General features: G+C 43.6%; 1 protein-coding gene across 8 annotated transcripts in view; it reads right to left on the reverse strand.

The window, feature by feature from the left end:
• chrm3b (cholinergic receptor, muscarinic 3b) overlaps positions 1–27591 on the reverse strand; it is a 1038143-nt gene that overhangs the window by 34817 nt on the left and 975735 nt on the right. Inside the window, exon 1 of one of the 8 annotated variants that reach the window (XM_078557276.1) lies at positions 11604–11948. The exons of the other annotated variants lie outside the window; for them this stretch is intronic. The gene's annotated coding sequence lies outside the window, so the exon portion shown is untranslated. Of the gene's footprint in view, positions 1–11603; positions 11949–27591 lie in introns of those variants that run through there. 8 annotated transcript variants of the gene reach the window in all.

Below are 27591 nucleotides of genomic sequence, written 5' to 3' on the forward strand. Positions count from 1 at the left end.
CTGCTACACATATCACAACTTGTGCCCAGCCCTGTTCACCCACTCCTCTACTCACAGACCTATACTGGCTCCTAGTTAAGCAATGTCTCAATTTTAAAATTTTTCACCCTTGTTTTAAAGCTTTCCATGGTTTTGTCCTTGTAACCTTCTCCAGCCTAACAACACCAACACTCCGAGACATCTGTCCTTCTCCAATTCTGGCCTCTTGAGCATTACCAAATTTAAATTTCTCCACCATTGAAGGTTGTACCTTCAGCTGCCTAGGCCCAAGCTCTGGAATTCCATCCTTATGCCAAACTTTTGGTCATCTGCCTTAATACCTCCTCACATGGCTTGGTGTCGAATTTTGTTTGATAATGTTCCTGTGAGATGACTTGGGATATGTTACTATGTTAAAAGCACTATATAAATGCAAGTTGTGCTGCTGAGTGGGACTAAAATGACTGATCTCATTTTATATGTTAATAACGCATATAATTTAGCCAGCAAGACATCAAGTTGGCCAACCATTTATGTCATTTGCCTTTTTAAAGTTCAATTTGAAATCAATGGTATGTTTATTCTTTTATCACATTCTGACAGTATTAGGTACACACATTAACAACAGGGGAAATGCTGATCTGGTTTACATGATGTTGAAAAATTCTCAAGGGGAAAATTTTCCCCTCGTCGGGGGGAAAGTGCTGGAGCGGGCGTGGGCAGGCGCGCCTCTGATCGGCGCCCCCAATTGGGGGTGCGCCGCCATTATACGTGGATGGGCCAATTAAGGCCAGCTCAGCGTGACGTCCGCAAGGAAGCGCTATGCGCTCCCTGTGCAGGTTGGCGGGGGGGGGGGGGGGGGGGGGTGGATTCCCTCAGCCTGGAGTGTGCTCTTTCACGCATGCACGCGAAGGAGCGCACTGATTTCCCTGAGGCTAAGTGCTGCCTCAGGGAGATCGCCTCCAAATTTAAAAATGGCAAGCAAATGATATTAACATTTCCCTGACATGTCCCCTCATGTGACACTGTCACATCAGTTGGGACATGTCCAACACTTTTACTGAAACCTTTATTAAATATTTAAAAACTCTCATGAAACCTCATCCTGCCCGTGGATGAAGTTTCATGCTCTTTCTTAAGCCCACCAGGGCTCCTGGCCTGCCCGCCAACCCTAAGGTTGGACGGGCAGGTCCATTAATGATGTTAATTACTTTTTCAATGGCCTCAATAGGCCGTTGACAGGTCGGCGGGCACACAGCTGACTCGGCTGCACCCCCGTTGACCTGAAAATGGAAATGACGCAGGGTGACGTTGGGAGTTCCACCCGACATCATCGTGCGTCATTTTATGCGTCGGGGAGCGGGCCCCGCCCCTGCTCGCCGACCTGAAGATCTTCCCCCAAATGTTTGCTATTTTAAACTCATAAATATCAGCCTCAAATTTGTCTGCACATGTTGGCAGCAAAGGACCTTTGACACAAATACACATGCAGAGCCTCCAAAGGGAACCTTTGCTCGGAGGGAGAACATGGTTCCTAAGGCAATTGGGATTGGAAGCCAAAGGGTGCTTTGATCTTGTTGTCACAGAAAATTCCAGCAGCTCTTCAACTCTCTCCCAAAGGTGCAAAAAATGCTGATGTGAATTGGGCATGTGTGTCATCAATGGCCTGACTGTACATAAGGCAGCTGTTAAGGCATGGGTTTCTGTGGATGGGGCTGGATGGAGTAATGAGTATTTCCGCTAGGGTCCTGATAGGTGATTTTTATTACATAGAATTACAGGTAGCATATAAAAAGGCCATTCAGCCCAACTAGTCTGTGAAGGTATTTATACTCCATTCTATTCTCCTTCCATTCCATTTACCTCATCTTTATTTTTGTCAAAGTCTTTTGAAAACGTCATTTCATCTCATCAGTCACTTATGTTTGTAGCAGGTTTTTGGGTGTCGCCCATTAGGAATAAAGTATTATTGGCATATTCACTTAGCATAAACCCTTTAAGGGAAATGCCAAATCACTTTAAAATGCTGGAATATATATTGCTGTGTCTTTTTTTTTAAATCTTCAAATCCATGAATTTATTTTATTAAAAAAAAATGTGCTGGATAGATATATCCAGTGACAATATAACACCTTTTTTTTAGTAGATGCAGAAGTGAGCTGGATACAAATATTAATCGAGCTGAAGTAAATCTTAAGCGTGGCATGTAAACAAATTTGCCTTTGGACAAGCCTCAGGATATGTTTGCTGTTCTTAGCAGTCAGATGGTTTAATGAAGGGTAATGTTACTAATCAATGCACGATGATACTGCAGCAGCACTGGGACATGTGGCTGTTGTCACAAACAGCCGAATTATTAATTTAACAGCGAGGTGTCCATGTAAATGATTGTTCATTTGTGGTATGTAGCAAAGGGTGCTCAGTGAAGCTCCGTTTGCAAGAAATGAATGCACCATATTATAGTAAAAGAATGAAAGACTTGCATTTGTAAAGCGCCTTTCAGAACCTCAGGATATCCCAAAGTGTTTTACAGCCAATGAAGTAACTTTTGGAGTGCCGTCTCGGTTGTAAATGGAGCAATTGTGGCAGCCAGTTTCTGCATAGCAAGGATCCACAACAGCAACAAAATAATGGTCAGGTTTTTTTTTAGTGATGTTGGTTAAAGGCTGAATATTGGCCATGGTACCAGAGAACTCTCACCTACTCTTCTTTGAGAGAGTGACATGGGATCGTTTACATCCACCCGAGAGAGAGAAACTTAGACAAACGTAAGTCAACATTCAACATTCACAATAGAGGCAATGTGATAAAGCAATTTAAAAACCTAATAGGTTTTTGGAAGGTTTAACCAGGAATCTGCAGAAATTTACAATGCAGTATTTAGACCACATTTTGAATACCATGCAAAATACAAATACAAAAGAAAAAAATGTATTAGAGAGAGAAGAGAAAATAGCTGTGACATTAAAACTATGTATGAAGGGAATGAGCTCTAGGGAAAAATTAGGGAAGATTAAGCTCTGAATCCAGAAAGAAAGCTGTCAAAAGAAGGATTTGCATTGTGCTACAATTGTATAGAAAAAGCAAACCCAACTTATTAATGTAAAGTACGTCAAGAAAGTAGGAGCAACAAAATATATAATCCAAGATTAATAAATTTAAAATATCTATCGGAAGTATAAATAGTTGGGATAATCTACTGAGCAAGATAGTATAGACAAAGATCACAATTTATGCTTTAACACTCCTGGCCCGTGCCAGGAACAGGAAACTACGCAGCTTGACTTTACAACCATTCTAAATCAGAAGGCCGTGGATTCAACTTCCAATCCAGGACTTGAGCACAAGAATCTAGGGTGATGCCCCAGTGCAGTACCGAGGGAGTACTGCACTGTCAGCGGTCAAGTTTTTTGTAGGAGACGTTAAACCGAAGCCTCTTCTGCCTTCTCAGCTGGCTATAAAATATCCCGTGGCATTATTTTGAAGAAAAGCAAGGACGTTCTCCCTGGTTTCCTGGTCATTCATTTCACCAACAAAAACCAGAATATCTGCCCATTTTCATATTGCTGTTTGTGGGAGCTTGCTGTGCACAAAGTGCTGAATGCGTTTCCTACATCAAAACGACTACACTTCGAAAAGTACTTCATTGGTTGTAAAGTGCTTTCGAACATCATGAGGTTGTTAAAGGTGTTACTTAGATGCATATTTTTCTCTCACTTCTCAATAGACAGAAAATCACAGAGTGGAAAATCGCAGCCAAAGGCGTTCCCCTCATAATACTGAGAAAGAAATTCATTGTCGGTGCCAGTCATAAGGATGTAGGTTTCCCACCAGCTGAGGGCCAGTTAGTAACATTTGCTACTTCACATGTTGGTCCATGTATCGAGGGCTATAGTAAGCAGTGTGCTGCAGATAGAGGCAGGGGTGAATGAATAGCATGGCAAGTTCTCAACACATCCGTCCACTATGGAGGGTCAGGCAACTCCACACACATCTGGAATCGAGCTTCCAGTTCTCCCCCCAACCTTGCAGCTCAAACTGTTCACTTAATTTACAAATCTAGGGAGGCCCCTATCCCATCAATACTCTGGGTGCTGAGACGTTAATTTGCAATGCTACATGCAAACTAAAGGAGTTATAAAAAATGTTTTAAATAGGAGCCAATTCTCTCACTGTATAGACATGTATTAAGACAAGGACAAATGATCAACCTGCTGGCTGTTTATCTCCTGTGATAATCTGAGGTGCAATACACCTTTAAAAGAATGTGAGCAGATTGACCACATGACTGTATTACCCAATTGCTGTGTAGCACGGGCTACAATGTTAATCAGTAGTTTAGAATGGGGCCTGGTTGAAGAACACACATGTGTTAGTGCTCTGTTACTTGTGTTAATAAACAGCATGTGCTTCATCTTACATTGGTCTCTGCGTCTGCAGTATCTTGTTTATCAACTCACTCACCAGTAGATAGGTGTGCAACCGTGTTCGCTGGGCAAAGTGACCCAACAGAAGGAACATAACAACTGGCAATGAGGCAAAACACGATCAGTTTACTACACAAAAGAAAGCTGCGGAAATTAAACAGAAGTAAATCAACCGTAACTTGCAAGGTGATTGTGACAGCCTTCATCATAGTCGTCGAGGTTATCTCACTCCAGTGTGCCACAGTTTGGCCGTATCGAACCGTTTGATTGGACCACCGATGACTGGTCACATTATATTGAACACATTGCATTCTTCTTGTTGGCCAATGACATGTCGGGGGAGCAGACGAGGCGGGTGATCCTCTTGTTGACATGTGGCAGTAAAACATACGGCCCAATTCATAGCCTAATGGCGCCCAACGCCCCAGATTCCAAGAGCTTTGATGAGTTGGTAAATCTTGTGAAAAGCCACTTTCAGCCGAAACCCTCGATAACAATGCAGCGTTTTAAATTTAATTCGAGGTGTTGCGTCCCTGAAGAGGCAGTCGCTTGCTATGTTGCAGCCTTAAAACAACTGACAGAGCACTGTGAGTCTGGGACATCGATTAACGACATGTTAAGAGACCAATTAGTGTGTGGGATTAATGAAGACACCATTCAAAAAAGGTTGCAGTCAGAAATGAATTTAGACTTCAGCAAGGTGCTGGAGTTGGCGCTCCCAATGGAGTCCGCAGTCAGGAATTCAGAAACAATCCAGGGAACCCAAAATAGCGCCGTTCAGCGCAGGGAAGCACTGGTTAGAAATAACCCGGAAGCGCAGGAAAGGTGGGAAACAGCCACCATTAACAGACCAACAAAAAGCAATGGTTTAACAGAGAAAACCCACAATAACAAATGGAAATGGAGTCAGACAGCCTGCAAATGAACAACAACTTAAAAGAATCGAGTGTTTCTACTGCCATCGTAATGGGCAGATTATGCGACATTGTAAAGACAGATTAAGACAAAACTTTAAGCAAAAAGGTAGAAATCGTGAAATCCACATAATAGAGGAACCAGAAGAAACAGAGTCAGACATTTATTCCCCACACAACTTAAAAATGGGTATAACAGAGTCAATCTACGTGACAGTGAAAGTCAACGGGAAACCCATCCGAATGGAGGTTGATACAGGGGCATCCACGACCGTTATAGGTGAACATACATTCAAATATCTGAATGGAGGAGACCACTCACTAAATCTGGAAAATTCAGATGCTAAATTAGCTAAAATTGGTGAAGACATACAAGTAAGAAGTATATGCAAGGTTCCAGTGTAGTAAGGAAATCAGTCTGTTAATCTATCCCTGATAGTGATAGCAGGCAGAGGACCGAGTCTCCTTGGAAGGAACTGGTTAAGGGAGATCAATCTTGAGAGACGACGGAGATCTCAGTCAGAAGCAGGAAATGTTACTGTTTGGAAAAAGGAGTATGTAAAGACTCAACAAAAGGAACTCATGGAGGCGATGCTCCAGGACAGGTTTCGAGTTGAAGCCAGTAACCTCCAAAAAGAAAAAGAAAACCTGCTGAATGCCGTTCGCATATTGCAACATTCCCTCAGATCCCAATTTGTACCAGCAAAAAAGGTATGAGATTTTGAGATCCTGGTCGACATGAGAGCTAAGTGGCGGAAGAAGCATTTGTGCAGGCTGAAGCGCAAAAGACGAAAGATGAGGCAGAGGTCCAGGTGAACAACTGCTGAAGATACAGTACTGATCAGGCTTTGTTGAATCTTACATGGCAAATGGGCTGCGACACTTCTGTTTATCCATCTTTTTCTAAGACCAACAATTTAGAGGCACTTCAGGTGCTGGTCAGGAGGAGACCTTGTACATTGGTCTGCTGTGGTACGGTGCCTTCATGTACAGTAGTTGCAAAATAAAATGTGAAAACTCAAAACAAATAAATAAAAAGTATGAGGAAGAACAGAAAGAATTCAGCATATCTCTGGCCGAGATGAAGAATAAATTAGCCGAGAAAACACAACAATGCTTCATCCTCCAGGAAATAACTAATAAATATAAAAAAGAAATGGAAGAGCTGAAAAACCAGTTACGTGGAAGCCAAGAAGCTTCAAAAGTAGATATCCCTGAGTTTTCAAAGGTGCTGACAGATGAGGAAATGCTGGAAGACTCAACCATTGTGTTCACTCAAGTTGAGCTCATACCTGAGCTTAGTCTGGCCAATAGGGAAATCGAAAAGAAGTTGAGATTAAAGTCAGCGCTGCCAAGAAAAAAACACATCAACAGAAGACACGTAGGAAGAAAAAGCGGAATTACTAACAAAGCCCCATTTTTTTAACACAACAGGAAGCTGATCATATCATGTTTAATTTAGCCTTGCCCAACATCCTGATTTGACAGTTGACCTTCATATTGTTGAACTTGGAGAGGAGGGGGAGCAGGAGTGCATGAGATTGGGCCCAAAAGAGGGTGAAAGCATTCGCGTTGGAGCCCACACCACATGTGGAAGGAACTCCCCTTGGCTTGGAAGTGCCTGTAGGATCTGTTGAGCCTGAGAGGGCCGAAGAAACAAACTTACAGGTTCCTACTGGAGGGCCTAGTGGAGAGATGACTCCTGAGAGGGAGGCCTTGGATAAACCATCCAAAGTCATAGAAATATGACATTCGACACATTTGAAGAAGCCTCCAGAGAGACTGAATTTATAAATAGTTTATTTATGTAAATAGTTGATATATTGTAAAGATTGTAAATTGTACTTTCAAGTAAAGGGGGAGGGATTTGGTAATCTGAGGTGCAATATACCTTTAAGAGAATGTGAGCAGATTGACCATGTGACTGTGTAGCACAGGCTACAATGTTAATCAGCAGTTTAGAATAGGGTCTGGTTGGAGAAGCACATGTGTTAGTGCTCTGTTAGTTGTGTTAATAAACAGCATGTGCTTCATCTTACATTGGTCTCTGCGTCTGCAATATTTTGTTTACCAACTCACTCACCAGTAGATAGGTGTACAACCATGTTCGCTGAGCAAAGTGACCCAACAGAAGGAACATAACAGCTCCCATTGTAATAGCTTAAAAAAACACTCTTCCCCTGTAAGGCTGTTCCCATCTACCAGCTTTAGTCTAGATATGTCAGTTTGTATTCTGTGCAGACTGAGACCAGCTTCAGTAAAGTATTTGCAATGGTATCTAGCTGCATACTTCACATCATTTCATATTATTTTATACATTGTTAGATTTCCAAATCTCATTAGTCAAATAATGATGCCTGGGACATGTATTGTTACTTTGCCATAGTTACTAAAATAAGTTTGTGACACTAATGGGTTAGGAGTAGACATATACCAGATTTCCAAGTCATGTTATATCACTGATCATTGTTTCAACCCTTTTCACTGACTAGCCTAACCGCCTAACTGAAAGGAATGATTTATAATCCATGTTATATTTTTATTCCTGGGGTACTATTCTGGCGTATATCCAGGACAGATTCTTACCAGGCCCACGGAGGCGACTTTAGAGGTGGGGTGCAAAGTATTTCAGAGTGTTGTACACAGGTTAGTTCCCTGATGTTATCCCACCTCTGGGTGTATTTCCCAGAGGCAGGTTGCCACAGGAATCAGCAACCCACTCCTTAGAAGCGGGTAACCAATTAAGGCCCAAATTAGGAGGGATTTTGAGAAGTTGCTGGCATTTTCCTGACATCAGGTTGGTCCCCTGCTGAGGACAGAACCCGGCGGCCTCCTGGCAGTAGGCCCGGGAGCCATTGGAGCCTCCTATCAAGACCCCAATCACAGATCCTAACGGATGAGAGAGTCACAGCCACGACCACAATTAATCAATTAAAGGAGGGGTTTCTCCTTCACACTGATGGCCCTAAAAGCTTTGTTTTTATTTTTAAATTTTCAACAGGTTTCCAAGAGCGCCTTCATTTCGAGGCACCCTCACAGTCTCCTACCTGCCTCAGCAATGTCCACTTCTCCTGGTGGGGCTGCAGACCATCCAGTGCTGCAGACGCCCTGATTGGGCCTCCACCTTGAGAACCCACCCGCGGTCCTTAATCGGATGGTGAACATGGAGACGGCCTCTTAATTGGCAGCTCCCATTGTGCCAGAGAGCGCACTGCAGAAGCAAGCGGGGTCGGAACCTACAATTGCCCTGAGGCCTGAATATCTTTGAAGCCAAGAAGAATCAAGGGGAGGTGATGGCGTAGTGGTATTAAGGACCCAGGGTAATGCTTTGGGGTATTTGGGTTCAAATCCTGCCACAGCATAAAAATCTGGAATTAAAAACTCTAATGATGACCATGAAATGATTGTTATAAAAGCCCAGCTGGTTCACTAATGCCCTATAGGGAAGGAAATCTACTCTCCTTACCTGGTCTGGCTTAGCCTACATGTGACTCCAGACCCACAGTGATGTGGCAGACTCTTTTAAAAAAAAAATGCCCTTTGAACAAGGGCAGTTCGGGATGGGCTAGAAATGCTGGCCTAGCCAGCGATGCCCACATCCCATAAATGAATTTTTAAAAAAAATCGATCCTTGGAATCGAAAGTTTCTAATGGCAAAGTTATATTTACATAAAGATATTCAAACCGGGTGTTGTGCCTCTCCACATCACCAATACAATTTGCAATCTTTAACAGCAGATGGAAGATGCAAGAAGTCTGCTCCCAAGATGCTCCTAACCGTGCCTAACAGGATGGTGTGGTGACTCACCTCCTAGCTTGCTTCCAACTGCTCAGAGAATAGTTCACAGGCATAGACCCATATAAAAAAGAAGCTGGTATGAATTTTCCTTTTCTGTGCTCACAGCCCCACTACTTTCCACCCATGAGAACAATTATGTGTGAAACAGCAGGCTGGGGAGCACAGAGGTGGAAATTTCTCTGACAGTTTTTTTTTTAAAGTGACATTTTAAAGCAGTAATTGAATTTTACTTACGGATCACTGAATAGTGTGTGAGGAAGGATAGGAATATTGAAGTCAAAGATATGAGTGAAATCAGGTTCTTAACCAGAACAGTCCCAGTTTTGCTCCCCACTTCCAATCATACAGAGTATTGTGTTCAGTTCTGGCCAGCACACTTGAGGAAAAATGTGAAGGCATTGGGAAGAGTGTGGAAAAGGTTCATGAGAATGGTTCCAGGGGTGAGGATAGAACGGAGAAGCTGGGGCTGGCATCCTTGGAGAAGAGGAGATTAAGAGGAGGTGTGATAGAGGTGGTCAAAATGATGAGGGGTTTGGACAAAGCAGGGAGGGAGAAACTGTTCCCATTGACGGAAGGATTGAAAACCAGAAGACACTAATTTAAGGTGAATGTCAACAGAAACAATGGAGAAACGAGCAATAACTTTATTTTCTCAATGGAACGATTAGGATTGGAATGTTTAGAGTGTGGTGGAGGCAGATTCAATTGGGGTTTTCAGAAGGGAATTGGATAATTATCTGTAGGAAAAGAAATAGCAAAGTCTTGGGGAAAAGGCAGGGGGTGGGACTAGGGTGAATTGTACCTGAAGAGAGCTAGCATGGACACGATGAGCTGAATGGCCTCCTTCTGTGCTGTAAACATTCTATGATTTTATGATTCAATACTAAAACAATCATTAATTTTATATTCTGGAAAGCTAATTGGTGAAAGATAGGACTGGAGCCAATCTTTACCCAGTCTTACCTTTGTTTACAGAGTTGAACATTACAAGCATACACTTCCTAACTCAACTACAGAACAGCTTCAATAAGTTTCTCTTTATATGTGCTCAAGGGCAGAAATTTCCGTGCCCGGAGACGTCGGGCGTGTTTGATGTCGTGAACGGACAATATGGCAAGAAATCCAGGAATCAATTTCACGACATCGTGAAATCAGTTTGCGATCGTCTGCTCAGCCCGTCGATGGTGGGCCGCGTTTCCCGCCATCGGGCGTCGGGAACCCACGTCGGTGGGAAAACACGCCAATGCAGAACACGTCTTGACAGGTGCAACCATCAGAAGTTGGGACTTACCACTCGGGCCTTGCTCACATCGCAGACATCCGAGAAGCAGAAGATGCTGGAGCGCGATAGCAACGGCACACTGAAGAAGGAGTAAGGGTGTCTGAAGGAGTCAGGAAGGGGGAAGGACAAAGTTGAGGGGGGGACTCTGGGGAGGTGGAAGGACTAATGGAGGGGGAGTCTGGGAATGGGGAAGGTGTTCCAGAGAGGAAGAAGTTCGGGAGGCAAGGGGTTCCAAGTGAGAAGGGGTTCCTGGGTGCAAAGGTTCCAAAGGGGGGAAGGGGTCCAGAGGGGGGGATGTCCATGGGAACGTGCAAGGGGGGACTCTAATGAGTCCATGACTGCCTCCTGGGGAGCAAGCTGAGGGTGAGTGTGGTACAGGGGAATGATGAGAATGACTGAGGGCAGAGTGTGGCTGTAGGGTGGGAGGGTGAGGGTTTGACAGTAGCAGTAGGAGGGACAGTGAGGGTGGTTGGTGGGGACTTGGACGCAGACACAGACCCTGGGGGTGGGATGGAGGAGGTCAGTGGGATTTTCGGGAAGGGAGGGAACGTGCATGTTCACCTGGACATCCCCGAAAGAAAAGGGTTCTTGCTGGTAGGTCACAGAGGGGAGGTGGAAGGTGATGCCAGGGGGGTCAACAGTGATGGAGGAAAGGAAATGGGTGACTGGCAGAGGAAAGGACAGGGGAGCAAATGAAAAACTGAATCACCACCATGCTCTCTAAATTGAAAGTGAAACAAGATTCGCGGTGGGCGAGATCACGCGTTGCATTGGAGTATGAAAAGTGGGTGGGCGGAGATGCAGGTCAGCTCAGATGGAGAACTGAAAGTGAACCCCAGCAGGCAGCATTGAGAATGCTCAGGACAGTGAGGTGAGTGTGATGGGGGAAGGATCCCCATGCGTGGGAGAGTGCTTGCACGAGGCTCCGAAAGGCCCTGCCACACACACACTTCTCCCTCCAAAATCACCTGTGGGCCAGCTGCTCCCTCCAGTGACAGAGGGCAAGGTTGAGGGGTTCACAGGCAAAGGGGACTCGGAGGGAGAGGACAGCCTGTGAGATTCCTGAGTAGATGACCCAGGGGTGTTCAGCTGCTGCTCCTCCTCCTTCAGGTGCCCGGGCCTGACTCCTTGAGGGCAAGGAGCACCTGAAGGGGCGTCGAGGTGCCCCATTTCCCTCTTGCGTTGCCACTACAGGAACTCACCCATAGCTCCTGCGATGGAGTGCAGGTCTACACACATCTCTGCATCCTGCTGGACCAGAGTCTCCATGACATCTGCCATCCTTCCCATGGAGACCTCCATATGTGCATATGTGGGCACCACTTCATCAGAGAGCAGGTGGAGGCACTCCTCAGACTCACGTGCCACTCTGTTGAGGGCTTCCAACATCACTGCGAGATGTTCCTCCGCCTGCTGCTGACTCTCCAGGATGAGTTGGAAGGCCAAATCCAGAGGTTTGCCATCTGACTCGGACCTCACAGATGCCTCTTCCCCAGCAGTCCCCCCAGTGCTGGGGAGCTCGACTGAACCTGCCTCCTCCTGCTGCGGGCACGTGCCCATGCGGTGACCACCAGATTGTGAACCCGAGCCTGCTCCACATCTAGGTCACACCAAGGTATATTTCTCTGCACTGGTGGAGGGTGTGGGCAAGTGCTGTGATGGGTCTTCCAGGCTGCTTCATTGGAGGAGGTGTCATCTTGGCTGGAGGTGAGGACCTGGGTAGAACTGAGGGACTGCCTGGCTGAGGGTGTTGGTCATTTAGCAGAGCTCCCTCTCTAAAGTAGGAGAGAGAGCACTCACAGTTGTGTTGAGAGAGGGATGATGTGCGGCAGGATGCTCACAAGGGTGTTCACCGCTGACCTCATCGTCACTGAAGGCATAGTTCATGTCTTCAAAGTGAGTGAGGGGTCTAATATGGGCCACTCCACCCCAAGTCTGGGAGCACTCCCTGCTGATGTGAGCAGGCTTCTCCTGCTTGAAAGCAGATGGAGAGAGTGTGAGCAGGGCGCATGGCACTGCATGGAATGTTTGTGTGGTGAGCGGAGCCATGGACAGGATAAGGACATGAGCTCGAGACAATTTGAGCCTGATGTAGATGTGAGGGTGTATGTGAGAGTTTGTAATGTTGTTCCTTAAGGTGTGAGATCCCTGTGGGAGTGTGATGGGTTTGTGAATGAGTGAGCTGAGAGTGATGAGAAGAGTAACTTATCCTGGAGGAACAGATGAGGCCATTCATCCTCTTCCTGCACTGGGTGGCTGTCCTCTTTTGCAGGGCATTGGCACTGACCACCACCACCACCGCCTCCCATGCTGGATTGGTGATGCTGCCGCCCATTCTGCGGCCAGAGCGCGAGTGGAGGACATCATGGCGGGCCTCCCTGGCATCCAAAAGGTGCTCGAGGGACGTGTCACTAAACCAGGGGTGTGGAGGAGCTGCAGTCTTTTTGCCTTTTGGGGCCATCTGTGCAGCAGTCCTGGGCTAGAAGCACTGAGAGGTGTGCATGTGGTTGGACTGAAAATGTCCACTGATGCCCAGTGTGATGAGGCAGCGATGGCGTGACGGGCAAATGAGACTGCGCCCGAGATGGAAATGGCCCGTTTCCTGGGGATGCATAATTAATGCGGCGGGTTTGGGCTGAAATGGCGTGAAAACCGCCATTGCGGCCAGCGGGTAAAACGCCATTCTTCCCAACCGCTACCGCACTTAGTGCAAATCTGGGACGTTTCCGCCCCAAGTGAAACCCTAGTTGATGTCCACCATTTGCATACAATCAAACACAACGAATGTATAATTAACAATTAATACAGCCAAAGATCCATGACACATGAGGCATTATTATTCATTATTACCTAAATGATTATCTGCCAAAAATCCTTTATTCTCCTCGAGCATGGTAATGTTACTGAATAAGAGCGTGAATGCTAGGCATTATCTAGAGTAGCAAGGTGCATCAATCATTGGCTATGACTTGAAAACATCTCAGAACAAGCTTGCTGCACTATTGAGGGCTCCTGATGCTACAGAATTGTGAAGTCATCAGAGATTAAATTGGAAGTAAATTTTAGGATGTTCCGTGCACTTCACCCATAATAATTCTGGTTTCGGTATCTATGACTAACACTGTGCATGCAACAGCACATTCAAAACTATAAGTGTTTTAGCCTGCAGAACAACAGCAACAGAACTTCAAAGGATAGTGGGTGAAGTGCTTTAATACACTTCAACTTGTTAAGGTGCTATAGAAATACATGTAAAATTACTTATTAATATTAATCTGGGAAAAGAACCAGAAAGCTAGTTCTTTATATTGGGGAACCTAGATGTTTGAGAGATATGAAACAACATATGGCCTGATGTGCAAGGAGTGAAAGATTTCCTTCGCGTACTTGCATCCAACTGCATCTGCCACCCCAGTTGCAAATGGTAAAACAATGGCATCATGATCTGCCTCAGGATAGAGACTCAGTGATGAAAACATCATTAAAGCTGGACACTCTTTGCACTTGCTATGAAAGAAAGAGCTTGTACCATGTAATGTCTCTCAAGTAATCAGAATGTCCTGAAGCACTTCACAACTAACTGAGTACTTTTGAAATGTAGTCACTGCTGTTACTGGATGGGAAGGTGACAACTGGAGAATATTTGCACAGCAAGCACCCACACTCAAGAATTAAATAAATATTGTTAATCTGTTCTAATGACATTTTAGAGGGGATACAGGGGCCAAGATGTCTCCCATGCTCTTTTTCCAGTAACAGCATAGGATAATTTACCTCCATCGGAGAGGCAGACATGGCCTTAGTCTAACATCTCATTGAAAAGATAGCACCCCCTAATAGTGTAGTGCTTCCTCAGTTCTGTTCTAAAATACCAGCCTAGACTATGGGGGGGACGGTATTTTAAAGCTCTGCTTGTGGGTGTGTTTTCGATGTTGGTGGGGGGGCACACAAAATAGATCAGGTGGCTAGCCCACTGCATTCCCACCCACTCCTGACATGGTCTCCTTGGTATGGAGTGTGAGGGGTAGGGTGGGTAAGGTGCCCACTAGACCACCCACTCTTAGGTCTATTGAGACCCTTAGCTGCCCAATTAAGTAGCAACTAAAGGCCTTAATCCGCCTCCGCTGCCATTATATGCTGGGCAATGGAAGGCGGGTGAGAGTTGGAAGGGTGTTTTTGCACTAAAGGGGCAGTACATTCTTTGGGAATGCCTTGTGCACATCGGGGGCATCCCCCCCTAAGACCTGCGCCCCACTTTGTGCCTTCCCACCTGGCCTCAAAAACCCACCCCACTTAGCCTGTCCCCTAGGTTGTCTGATCCCTCCTTGCTCAAAAAACCCGGGGCTTACATGAGTCCGGGATCCATGCTATCTTCTTTGTGGACACGCTTGCCATCCCAGCAGTGCCCACTACTGAGTCCTGGTGCTGCTGGAACCGCAAGAGCTGCTGGCCAACCAGGTTAACTGACAGCTCTTGAGGGAAGGACTTCCTGCCACTGGAGAGCAGAAGTCCCACTCTCTGCTTGTTAAGACCACCTATAGTGTAACATCGCTGCGGGGCAGCCTTTTTAAAAGTTAGTTGGTTTGCGATTGACTTTTCTTATAGTGGGGGTGGGGGGGAGGGGTGGGGGGGTGGGAGGGGGGAGGGGGGTGGGCAGCAATATGCACCCTGTAAAATTCACCCTTATATGTCCAAGTCATTGGCATAGGGCTTGAATACACAATCTTCTGACACACATGTAAGAGTGATACCACTGAGCCAAGAGTAACATTTTAGTGGTATCACCATTTTCCATAGAACCATTGAAAAGTTACCGCACAGAAGGAGGCCATTTGGCCCATCTTGTCCATGCCAGCCCAAGGACACCCAAGTGCCCTTTCTAATCCCACCTTCCTGCACCCGGCCCATAGCCCTGCCAGTTTACAGCATTTTAGGTGCAGATCCGGGTACTTTTTAAAAGAGTTTAAAGTTTCTGTCTCTACCACCAACTTGAACAGCGAATTCCAGACACCCACTACCCTCTGCGTAAAAAAGTTCTTCCTACACCTTCTGCCACTTATCTTGAATCTATGTACCCTGGTTCCTTCCTTCAGACTTGTTTTTAAATAAGTTTATGAATTATGCTTTCCTCCATATTAACGTGATGATATACTATAGGTATTCATGTTGTTAACTTCTTTATTTTAAGTAGTTGCTCTGCTGAGTTTCTACATTACAGTATAGCAGCTTCTGCCACCAAGAATGCTTGTTGACAACTTCTATAAATAAATTGTGCTTTGATCTGATGTGGTAATTGGAGACAGTTAGCTTGGATTACAAGTGGAAGGTTAGGGACTTAGACAACAGAAGCGATGTGGGTTCACTTAATGTATTGTCTCTTTGCCCACAGATATCAAAGTGATTTAGTGACTCTAGAGGTTGCTGGTGGCATCTACATATCTTAACACCTCCACTTCCTGCAGAGCTTTCCCTATACTGTGTTATGAAAGGATCCATTTTAGCATTCTCTAAGTCTTCCCTATTGTAATAAATGTACTTTTAGGATAATATTGCGGGAATATGTCGTTTAACTTAGCTGAATGCTGTGTTCTTTGATCTGCAACTTTGGGAGGGAGTTTTGGCTCAAAGTTGGACTCTGAAGGCAGTTCTCTAGCTCTTTTCCCAACTTCAACCTGCTGATAGATGAATTTCATGGTGGGTCCTGGCGTCTTGTACAAGACCAAGGCAGAATTCAGATGAACGTTTGGACTGTTTGGGCTGACTGACCTGTTTTTCATTTTGTATTTCCTATGTACATTGCTTGAAGAAAAGCTATTAGACTGTTGGTGTCAAACCTGGAAGATTTTCTCTAATGAAGGAAAAACTGAGTAACAGTATAGACCTACACATAAACTTTTGTAGATATTTTTAATATGTACAGCTCCTTGTGAATATTTATTGCAGCAACTTTAGTCTGCACAACTGATATGATGTATGTTATTGCCATATCCGAATAGATTAAAGATGCATTGAGGATTGTACATAAATTTTAATATATAATTTACTACAGGAACTCAGATCTGGGCCTTGTTCATCAATGCAAATAAAATATGCACCATGTTCACGAGGGGAAGATCCATTCAGCAAGGCTGAATAGCTGTGGCATGAGAAAATACTCTTTCATTCATTTTTGAGAGCTGGGTAACAGTGACATGGTAATGTTTATTGTCTATGTCTAGTTGCACTGGTGGTTTTAAGTGTCAACCATATAGCGGAGGATTTAAGCTATGTGTAGGCCAGAACAGGTATGACAGCCTTCCCTGAAAGCTATTAGTGAACCAATGATTTTTTTGCAACAGTCCAGCAGCTTTATGGTCGTTTTCTGTTGCAAGCCCACACATTTGATTCAGTTTCACAATATGTCATGCTAGGGTTTGAACTGTCAACTTCTGGCTTGCTTGTCCAGTAAAACTAAGCGACCGTACCCATCTCAAAATGTAACTCCATATTCAAATTATTCAATGGTTCTGAAACAGAGGGTTGAATTTTCCCAGGTCTGCAGACAGGGAGCAAAGTTGGAAAATACCAGGTTGGGTCAGCTACCCGATGCATTCCTGCCTCCGAGGGGAAAGCTGATGGCACCGCCTGGATCTTCCTGATGGTGGATGGGCCCCCCCGCTGAGGTTGGAGCCTGGCTGCCCATTGCAATTGGCCTCCCATTGGCAGGTCGTGGGCAGGGAGTTTGGGGGCCATCGATATATCCTTTGAATCAGCCTGGCAGGAATCCACTGTGGTGCGAAGGCTACAGCCACGATGATGACCAGACGGCTGTGGCCATGTGTATTTTTTTTTAGCTTTTCCCAGTGTCATAGGGAACATCTCTATTTTGAAATGCCCTAATAGTCATCTGGCTAGCTCAGCAGCACCCATCTCACCCACTGGGCCTTTTGGCTGGACATCTCTACAGGTCCTCCTGCTTCCTTGGTTTGCCCACCATTCTTAATTGAATGGGGCTCTTGGAGGTAGCTTCTTAATTGGCCATTTGGGGAAGATCGTGACTGATGTCCTGCCAAGGCCATTTCCAGTTTCTCGACCTGGAATCCTTACCTTGGAAGCTGATGTGGGGATTGTGACTGAGCTGTGAAAATTCAGCCCAGAGTATCAAATTAATACTTCATTCTGAATATTTTAATGAAGCAACTAATTTCATAAAGAACCAGTAACAGTACAAAGTTAAATTTGGGGTTGGGGTGCCATACTTGGTTAATACAGTATGCTTTCACTTCTTGGATGTGGGCTGAAATCTAGCCCAAACAGGTTTTTCTTTTGGGCTGTACATGAAATGGGTTTGAATACCCTAAACTCAGCTATCAGTGGACTTAAGCACAAGAATCCCCATCATATGACAAAATTGGCAACTTAAGAGACATCATAAAATGACTTGTGAGTACTCTATTAACATTGGGATTAAGGTACGTTGTTTGACCAGGATGTACAACTGGCTGAGGTACAAGAGTGATCAATGGTGACACAAGTACCCAAAGTAAAAACATCTTTTATTCCTCAGGCAAATATTGACCAAGAAACTTTTCAAAATAGTACATAGCATGTCCCAATGTTTATATACATAATACATGCGCCTGGCAGATGTTAAACTAAAAAAAGCCCATAATGGCCTCTGTTACAATTGTGAGGTTTATAGGTTTATTATATTTTTGGACTGTAGCTTTAAAATTGGGGTAAATGAAGGAGTTCATATGACCAGTTCTCCCTGACAGTAAGTTTGGGTGCTTTGATTGTTAGAGATCCATTTACTTCAAAGATGAAAGGGAGTTGAAATCAAAGATAGCTAATTAGCATTTCTACCTGGATATGAAGTTAATATTTTTCATGTTGCCATGGGGAATAACGCAGAGGATGCCATTTTTGAGGTCAGGTTACAGGCTTCCTTACAAATCAATGAATATCACAGACAGCAGGTTTTTTTTGGTCTGCAGCCACCTGAGATGCAGAGAGTGGGATCTAGAAACAGCCTGAAGTGGAGAAAATTCAGACTCAGTTGTTCACCATGTAGAACATAGGTAGGAGCTTGTGCTCAGATTGAAGAGACCAAGTTCATGGGGATTTAAAGCAGGCTGGAAGATTCGCCTAGCTTGGGCTAGATGGATGGAATCTCCAGACAACCCTCATTGTGAAAGTGGGTTCTGGGATCAGAAATTACCCCGCTGGGAAAGTAAAAAGGAAGCAAGCCATCGGGAGCTGAAAATAATTTTAGATTGGTTCTTGGAGGATGAAGTGTCCACTTAACAGACAATGTAATATATAACCATAGTGGGAGATTGGCGGCTGTGTTAAAAGTTAAATCACAGAATCACAGGTGTAGAAGGAGGCTATTCAGCCCATCACGTCTGCACTAGCTCTCTGAACATTTTGGCTTACTGCCAATCTCCTGCCTTTTCCCTATAACCCTGCACATTGTTTCTATTTAGGTAATCATCCAATGCCCTCTTGAATGCCTCAATTGAACCTGCCTCCACCACACTTCCAGGCAGCGCATTCCAAACCCTAACTACTCGCTGTGTGAATTTTTTTTTCTCACCTCGCATTTGCTTCTTTTGCAAAACACTTTAAAACTGTGCCCTCTGGTTCTCGATCCGTTTAAGGGCGGAACAGTTCCTCCCTATCTATACTGTCCAGATCCCTCATTATTTTGAAAACTTCTTTCAAGTCTCCTCTGAACCTTCTCCTCTCAAAGGAAAATAGTTCCAACTTCTCCAATCTTTCCTCATAACTCAAGGGTCTCATCCCTGGAACCATTCTCGTAAACCTCTTCTGCACCCTCTCCAATGCATTCACATCCTTCCTATACTGTGGCACCCAGAACTATACACAATACTCCAAAATGGGGAATCTCTTCCCTGTAGTTTAAAGAAATTGCCTACAAAAAGAGAATAATATTTTGTCAATAGTTTTTTAAAATCATTTGTTACAGTAAAAGGTCTAAAACCTGAAATTTTGCCATGCCATTCTTTCAGCTAGTAAGTGGAAGTTCAAATCTCTTTTTACAAGTTATTGGTTTCTACAGAAATCATAACATCTCTCATACTAGTTTCAGGCTCTGACACCTTCACTGTGGCAGATGATATAGAAGAAGATAAAACAGTAATTTTCATTCAAGTCTTAAACAAATGCTAGAAAGCAATAAAGGGAAGAGAATTTTCATGCAAATGATAAATGGCTTCAGAATTATGATCTAAATGATTGTGACTTCTGTTTTCTGGGTTTTCAATGCTGTAAATATATTGCAACCACAACTCTCTGAGCGGCACTTGTGGGAGAATACAGATGCAGGGTTGTTGCTCTTGACTCAGCTTTATTTGCCAGTCAACCTCATTAGTTTTGAGGTCATTGTGGCTGCTTTAAAGTATTGTTGATGTTTTGACTCATTTCTCACAGGATTACTAAAGAAAGCAGTGAAGAAAACAGTTGTGCCATAATCTGCAAAGGATCTAAAAAATGCCCTCAATGCATTTACCACTATTCCTGAAAATAAGAATCAAATTTTAGAGTTGCAAAGATAGAAATGGACCAGACACTTATTTAAACTGCACAATCCTACTATATATATATCGTTTTTTTTTAGAAACAAAAATCTGTGATATATATCATTTAAAATGCACTGCCCTTGACTGAGATATAACATTCTGTATATGTAATGTAAATAATGATCATATGTAATAGTTATAATTATTTTTCTTTCACTTATTTCCACCAAAAATGACCGATTTTCTTTACGAGTGCCGTATTGGTTTTAAGAAAAAAATCTCGCCACATTTAAGGAAAACAACCATAAGTTCCATGTGTTCTTACAACAAATTGAATTCAGATATACATGCACATTCCATTCATGTTGTTGGCACACATATTGCATGCTGCACTGATATCACACAGAGGATGCACAAGTATCCCTGAGCTGGAATTGTTGGCGAATATTTTTTGACCTTATGTTATACACAAGTAGCACTGTTCCCAGTGCACAAACGTGAAGTAACAACCTTTGATGGAATATAAAACATTATTTTAATACAAAATTGGAGCTTTCCATACAAGTCACTAAAATGTTACAGAGCCACACAGCTGCATTGCAGAATGGACTAATTTGGCAGCCATCACACTTTCAGGAAAGATTGAGTCAGAGGCAGTACAACTGGAAATTAGTCCCTCTGACTCTAATCTTATCTGAGGAAATGGGCAGAAACAGGGTCAATCTCTTCACAAATAATTTTACATATTGGGAGCTGAATGTATGGAATTAAGTGCCATGGAAGAACGTGATGACTATGATGTGAAAGCATGCTTTATATCAAAAAATGATTTTTGAATTTACTGGCTGGAAACTCCTAATTTGCTTTTCTTTAAATAGGCTAAAGATACATTCCCGTGATTTGGGATCACAGGCAAAGATGACGGCACACTTGCATCACTGTACCTTCTGCATTCCAAAACTGTTGAAATGGAGATAATCTGTCTGCAAAGTCACAACAGGAATAATGGCCTTGAAAGAGGATGAATGGGGGCCATCTCCTATCTCATTATCAAAACGTCCAGTCATCTCCTATCTCATTATCAAAACGTCCAGTCACCTGGGTACTAAACTGGATGGAGACAAACCATAAGAAATAATCACTGGGGCAATGGGACCCTGGCTGAGAGAGGAATTCCCATGCATGATCTAATTAAGGTAACTAGAATATACTAGTGATGACCATATTTGGATCACTGGGCAGTTGGAGAGAGAATGTCATGTGAAAAGCCTACCCTTTGAGTGTTTAAACATCTGATTTCTCTGCAGAACTGCACAAGCAACTGAGGCACTGAAGGAAGAAGACCCTGGGTGGGTTCCTTCCCTCTCTCTCTCTCTCCCCTTCTCTCCACTGAACTTGCAAGTTTTGAACTCTGTCTGCTAATTTTAACTATCTAGCCACTATATTCAGAGATTTTAAAAAGGACTCATCCCAGTGCTGTTGTTTCTAGGAAACAGATAAATTGTCCAGCTGCAACTTTAAATTGCCTCAATATCAAAAGCAGAAGGACCAAATGAAAGCAGCAGGACCACCAAGTTCAGCCTGAAGCCTGCTTTGTTGCCTTAAAGAGCCATATACTCCTTTAACTTTTCTGGTCTCTAAATTACTTAATCTATCCTCCTCACTCTATAATCTATTTGCGTGTGAGTGAACTTTGAGTGTGTATGTGTGTGAAAGTCAGAGCAGTTTTATTATTTTGTTTAGACTGCACTAAGTACGATAAAAACTATCCTATTTTCTTTTTAAAACTCAAGAAAACCTGTCTAATCTTGTCTTTAATGATCACAGCACACAAACAGTTAAACACTCAGGGAATTGGCAAGTATATCCTTTTTTTAAAAAAAAACTTATTGTGGTCAAGTGAGGAGATGGAAAAAAGGAGAACCATTCAACCCTTCCTCACTTGGTTGTAACAACTGTTTGTCCCATACAAACATACATACGAACATACAAACATGGGGGAGTAGTCCATTCCCCACCTTGAGCCTGCTGCGCCATTTAATAAGATCATTGCTGTTCTGGTAGTAACCTGCATCCCACCCTACTGCCAATAATCTATCAACCCCTTGCTTATTGAGAATCTATCCACCTCCGCCTTAAAAATATTCAAAGCCTCTGCTTCCACCACCTTTTCAAGAAGAGAGTTCCAGAGACTCACGACTTTCTGAGTGAAGAAATTTCATCTCATCTCTGTTTTAAATGGGTGACCACTTATTTTTGAACAGTGAACCGTAGTTCTAGGTTCTCAGACAGTAGGAAACATCCTGTCCACAACCACCCTGTCAAGACCCCTCAGGATCTTATATGCTTCAATCAAACCACCTCTTACTCTTCTAAACTCCAGCGGATACAAGCCTAGTCTGTCCAACCTTTCCCTATAAGACAACCCACCCATTCTAGTCTTTGTCTGGTAAACGTATGTACTGCTTCCAACACATTTACATCCTTCCTTAAATAAGGCGACCAATACTGTACACAGTACTCCAAATGTGGTCTCACCAATGCCTTGTACAACTGAAGCATAACCTCACTACTTTTGGATTCAATTCCCCTCGCAATAAATTATAACATTCTATTAGCTTTCCTAATTTCTTGCTGTGCTTACATACTAGCCTTTTGTGATTCATGCACTAGGACATCCAGATCTCTCTTCACCTCAGAGCTCTGCAATCTCTCACCATTTAGATAATATGCTTATTTTTTATTCTTCCTGCCAAAATGGACAATTTCATATTTTCCCACATTATACGCCATTTGCCAGATCTTTGCCCACTCACTTAACCTATCTACATCTTTTTGTAGCCTCCTTATGTTACTTCCTCAAAGAACAAATTCAAGGTGGGGTGGGTGGGGAATGGATAAGTACATCCTGAAAACTTTGATAGAGCTGCATATTAGGTGTTTAAATATTTAAATAATTTGTATTATCACAGAATACAGTATTTCCTAGAAGCTCTGTCCAGACAGATAACAGCTTCTTAGATGATACAATCCTACATTCCTAATCAGCTGTAAAATTATCTGAATGACAGCCAGTTAACATTCACTGGCTGATTCAATCATGAGAATATATAGCTGGATGGGGTACTAGAAGCTTGCTTATATCAAGGTATCTATATCCAAGAATCACTCACTACTTTAAGGGGGAAAACTGGGAGGGTGGAGGAAGAGAAAAAAGACAACAAATAAATGCGGACATGTGCCATCAATAGATATATTCATACATCTATTTAACCTAAAACAACTTCTTAAGAGAGCTCATTTTTCACCTGTTGGAACATCAAATGTTGCAATGGACCTTGGCATGTTTTCAAATGTTTGGAACAATTTGACTGTAATTCTGTCAACATTACACAGTTGTGCAAAGAAGGTGTTTGTATTTAATGCCATACCAGGTGCACACTCCCAGGAGAGGTAAAGAATTTTACCCAAGTAAGGAAATAAAGAACTTTTACCTCAGCAGTAACAGAGTCAATAAGCTGTGCATATTCAGTCTTGAGTATATTCAGGAAATACATTAATAAATTTTTGGGTACTAAAAGAATTGAAGGACAGGCTGTGTCCTAGGCTCAACCATCTTCGGCTGCTTCATCAAAGACCTTTCTTCCATCATGAGGTCAGAAATGTGGATGTTTGCTGATGATTGTGCAATGTTCAGTACCATTCAAGACACCACAGATACTGAAGCAGTCCATGTCCAACTGCAGCAAGACTTGGACAATATCCAGGCTTGGTCTGGCAAGTGGCAAGTAACATTTGTGCCACACAAGTGCCAGGCGATGTCCATCTCCAACAAGAGAGAATCTCACCATCACCCCTTAAAGTTCAATGGCATTACCATTGCTGACTTGCAAATGGCATTACCATCTGGCTTGCCTGGCCCCAATGGTAGTGGATGAAGGTCAATGCATGCCTGAACAGAGCGTCTGTAACCTGCTTGACACAAGTGTGGACAGCTGATTGGGAGGCACCACAAAGATTGCCCACTGAGCCCTGGAAGAAGCCAGAAGCATAGAAGTTGAGGGCAGCTGTGACCTTCAGAACCACAGGCATGGGCTTCAGAGCCACCCATACAGTTATCGGAGATCTCAGGCCCTATCATCTGACAGATATAGTTGACTATCTCCCTTGAGGGACGGAGCCTCCTTTAGCACTGCACCTCAGACATATTGAGGTAGCTGCTTCTCTGCCTGTATACCCTGGCAGCAGGATAGTGACGTCTTCTGCGGCCCCTTCCGCCTTGGACTGCCTCTTGGCCCTAAGCCCCATGTGCCTGCGCCTGTCCTTCCAAAAGTGGCTCCTCTGGAGGCTGAATGTGCACTCCTGGCCTCCTCCCCCTTCTAGCCCTCCCTTCCTCCTCAGAGGAGCTGCCTGCAGTGGACAGTTCAGCTCCCATTGCCAGGTTAAGGGAAGGCTTCCTGAAACCTGCAGGCCCAGAAAAGATTACTCGCTGCAGAGTGCTGACCTGAAGGTTAAGAGTCCAGCAAAAGCAGCTGGGATGCATTTTGAAGTACTGCAGATCACACAAGCAAGTTTCAAAAATAAATACATAACTGCGCACTTGCGACCCCAGTGAGCCCTCTTATTGCACCCTTGGATGAGGTTAATACAAATGTGTCCTACCCGCCTGCCTGTTGCGCCCGTGCGCCAACCCGAAGACTGCACGGGCGCCGAAAAATTGTCGTCGATTGTGAGTCAAGGGCCTTAAGTGGCACGTTAATTAATGGCGGCCGCGCATCGGACATCACCGCGCGCCTGCCCAGTGAAATATCGCGATGGCGCGTGGTGACATCAGGACACTTGCCCAATGTCACCGCGTGTCATTTTACGCGTGGACGTATGGGACCCGCCACCACACGCCAACGGGAAAATTCTGCCCGTGGTTACAAGGAGGTCAAAGGTGGGAACTAAAGTTTCAGGTGTATGTGAACTTTTGAAAGGACAGGCAGGAAGGAAAGGGTGGCAGGGTAGTTTTGTTAGTACGGGATGGAATAAGTACAATCTTGGATGGGAAGATGTAGAATCCATATGCGTGGAGTTAAGAAATAACAAGGAGAAGACGACACTGGTGGAAGCAGTCTATAAACCCCCCAACAGTAGCTATACTGTAGGACAAAGAATAAATCAGGAGGTAATGGGGGCATGTAAAAAAGGCAGTACATTAATCATGGGTGACTTTAATCTTCATGTAGATTGGGAAAATCAAATTGGCAGAGGAAGCCATGCACAAGAATTCATAGAATATATTTGGGACAGTTTCCTAGAGCAATATGTTATGGATCCAACCAAGGATCAGGTTATTTTGGATCTGGTAATGTGTAATGAGGCAGGTTTAATAAATGATCTCAGAGTAAAAGATCCCCTGGGAAACACTGGCCATAACATGGTAGAATTTAGCATTCAGTTTGAGGGTGAGAAACTTGGGTCAGAAACAACTGTGCTAAACTTAAATAAGGGGAATCACAAAGAAATGAGGACAGACTTGACCGGAGTGGACTGGGAAAGGAGTTTAGCAGAAAAGATGGTTGTCGAACAATGGCAGGTGTTTAAGAAAATAGTTCATGACTCACAAAAAAGAAATATCCCAGTGAGGAAGAAAGATACTAGGAAGAGGATAAACCAACCTTGGTTATCCAAGGAAGTTAAGGATAGTATCAAATTGAAAGAAAAAATGTACAAAATGGCAAAGATTAGTGGTAAGCCAGAGGATTGGGAATGTTTTAGAAACCAACACAAGGTTACCAAAAAAACAATGAAAAGGGAGAAAATAAACTTTGAGGGTAAACTGGTAAGTATTTTAAAAAATGAACAGTAAAAGCTTCTTTAAATATATAAAGGGGAAGAGAGAGGCCACAGTGAAGATGGGCCACTTAGAGAATGTGGCTGGGGAAATAATAATGGAAAACCAGGAAGTGGCAGAGGAGTTGAATAAATATTTTGCATCAGTCTTCACGGTAGAAGACACTAATAACATTCAAAAAATAATAAATAATCAAGGGGCAAAAGGCGGGGAGGAAATAAATACAATAACAATCACTAGAGAAAAAGTACGAGGGAAACTAATGGGGCTAAAGACCGAAAAGTCCCCTGGACCTGATGGGTTGCATCCTAGGATATTAAAGGAAGTAGCTACACAAATAGTGGATGCACTGGTAGTAATCTTCCAAGAATCCTTAGATTCTGGAAAAGTGCCAGAGGATTGGAAAGCTGGCAATGTAACACCCTTACTCAAAAAGGGAGGGAGACACAAAACAGCTAACTATAGGCCAGTTAGAGTCTATTATAAAGGATGTAATACCAGGGCATTTAGAAATGCATAATATGGGAAAATGTGAGGTTATGCACTTTGGCAGGGAGAATAGAGGAGCTGAATATTATTTAAATTGAGAAAGACTGCAGAAATCTGCAGCACAGAAGGATTTGAGGGTCCTCATGCATGAATCACAAAAAGCTAGTATATAAGTTCAGCAGGTAATAGGAAGGCAAATAGAATGTTGGCCTTTATTTCAAAGGTAATGGAGTATAAAAATAGGGAAGTCTTGCTAAAACTATACAAGGCACTAGTTAGACCACACCTAGAACACTGTGAACAGTTTTGGTCCCCTTATCTAAGGAAATATATACTGGCATTGGAGGCTGTTCAGAGAAGGTTCACTAGGTTGACCCCAGGTATGGAGAGATTTTCTTATGAGAAGAGGTTGAGTTGGTTGGGCCTGTACTCATTGGAGTTTAGGAGAATGAGAGGTGACCTTATTGAAACATATAAGATTTTTAGGGGGCTTGACAGGGTAGATGCTGAGAGGTTGTTCCCCCATGTGGAAGAGTCTAGGACTAAAGGGCATAATCTCTGAGTAAGGGGTCACCCATTTAAGACAGAGATGAGGAGGAATTTCCTCTCTTGGAGGGTGGTGAATATGCGGAATTCTTTACCACAGAGGGTTGTAGAGGCTGGGTTGTTAAGTATATTCAAAGTTGAGATAGACAGATTTTTATTCAGTAAGGGAATCAAGGGTTATGGGGGAACGGCAAGAAAGTGCTGTTGATGATTGTCGGATCAGCCATGATCTCAATGAATGGCGGAGCAGGCTCGATGGGCCGAATGGCCTACTTCTGCTCCTATGTCTTATGGTCTCATACTGCTTCAGTATCTGAGGTGTCATGAATTGTGTTGAAGACTGTGCAATCATTAATGAACATCCCCACTTCTGACCTATGATGAAGGGATGGACATTGATGAAGTAGCTGAAGATGGTTGGGCCTAGGACATTACCTTGAAGAGCTCCTGCAATGATGTACTAGAACTGAGATGATTGACCTCCAACAGCCACAACCATCTTCCTTTGTGATAAGTATGACTCCAACCCAAGGACAGTTTTCCCCCAGATTCCTATTGGTTCCAATTTTGCTAGGACTCCTTGAAAAAAAAACAAGGAAATGGCAAAAGCCTTGAACAAATATTGTGTATCTGTCTTCACAGTGGAGACACAAAAAAATCCCAAGAATCAAGAGACAAAAGGGCAAGAGGAACTTAAAACAATCCCAATCACTGGAGAAAAAGTACTAGGAAAACTAATGGGACTAAAGATTGACAAGTGCCCTGGACCTGATAGCCTGCATCTTAGGATTT

The sequence above is a fragment of the Cetorhinus maximus genome, chromosome 14 (genome assembly GCF_964194155.1).
Source record: "Cetorhinus maximus chromosome 14, sCetMax3.hap1.1, whole genome shotgun sequence".
NCBI lineage: Eukaryota > Metazoa > Chordata > Chondrichthyes > Lamniformes > Cetorhinidae > Cetorhinus > Cetorhinus maximus.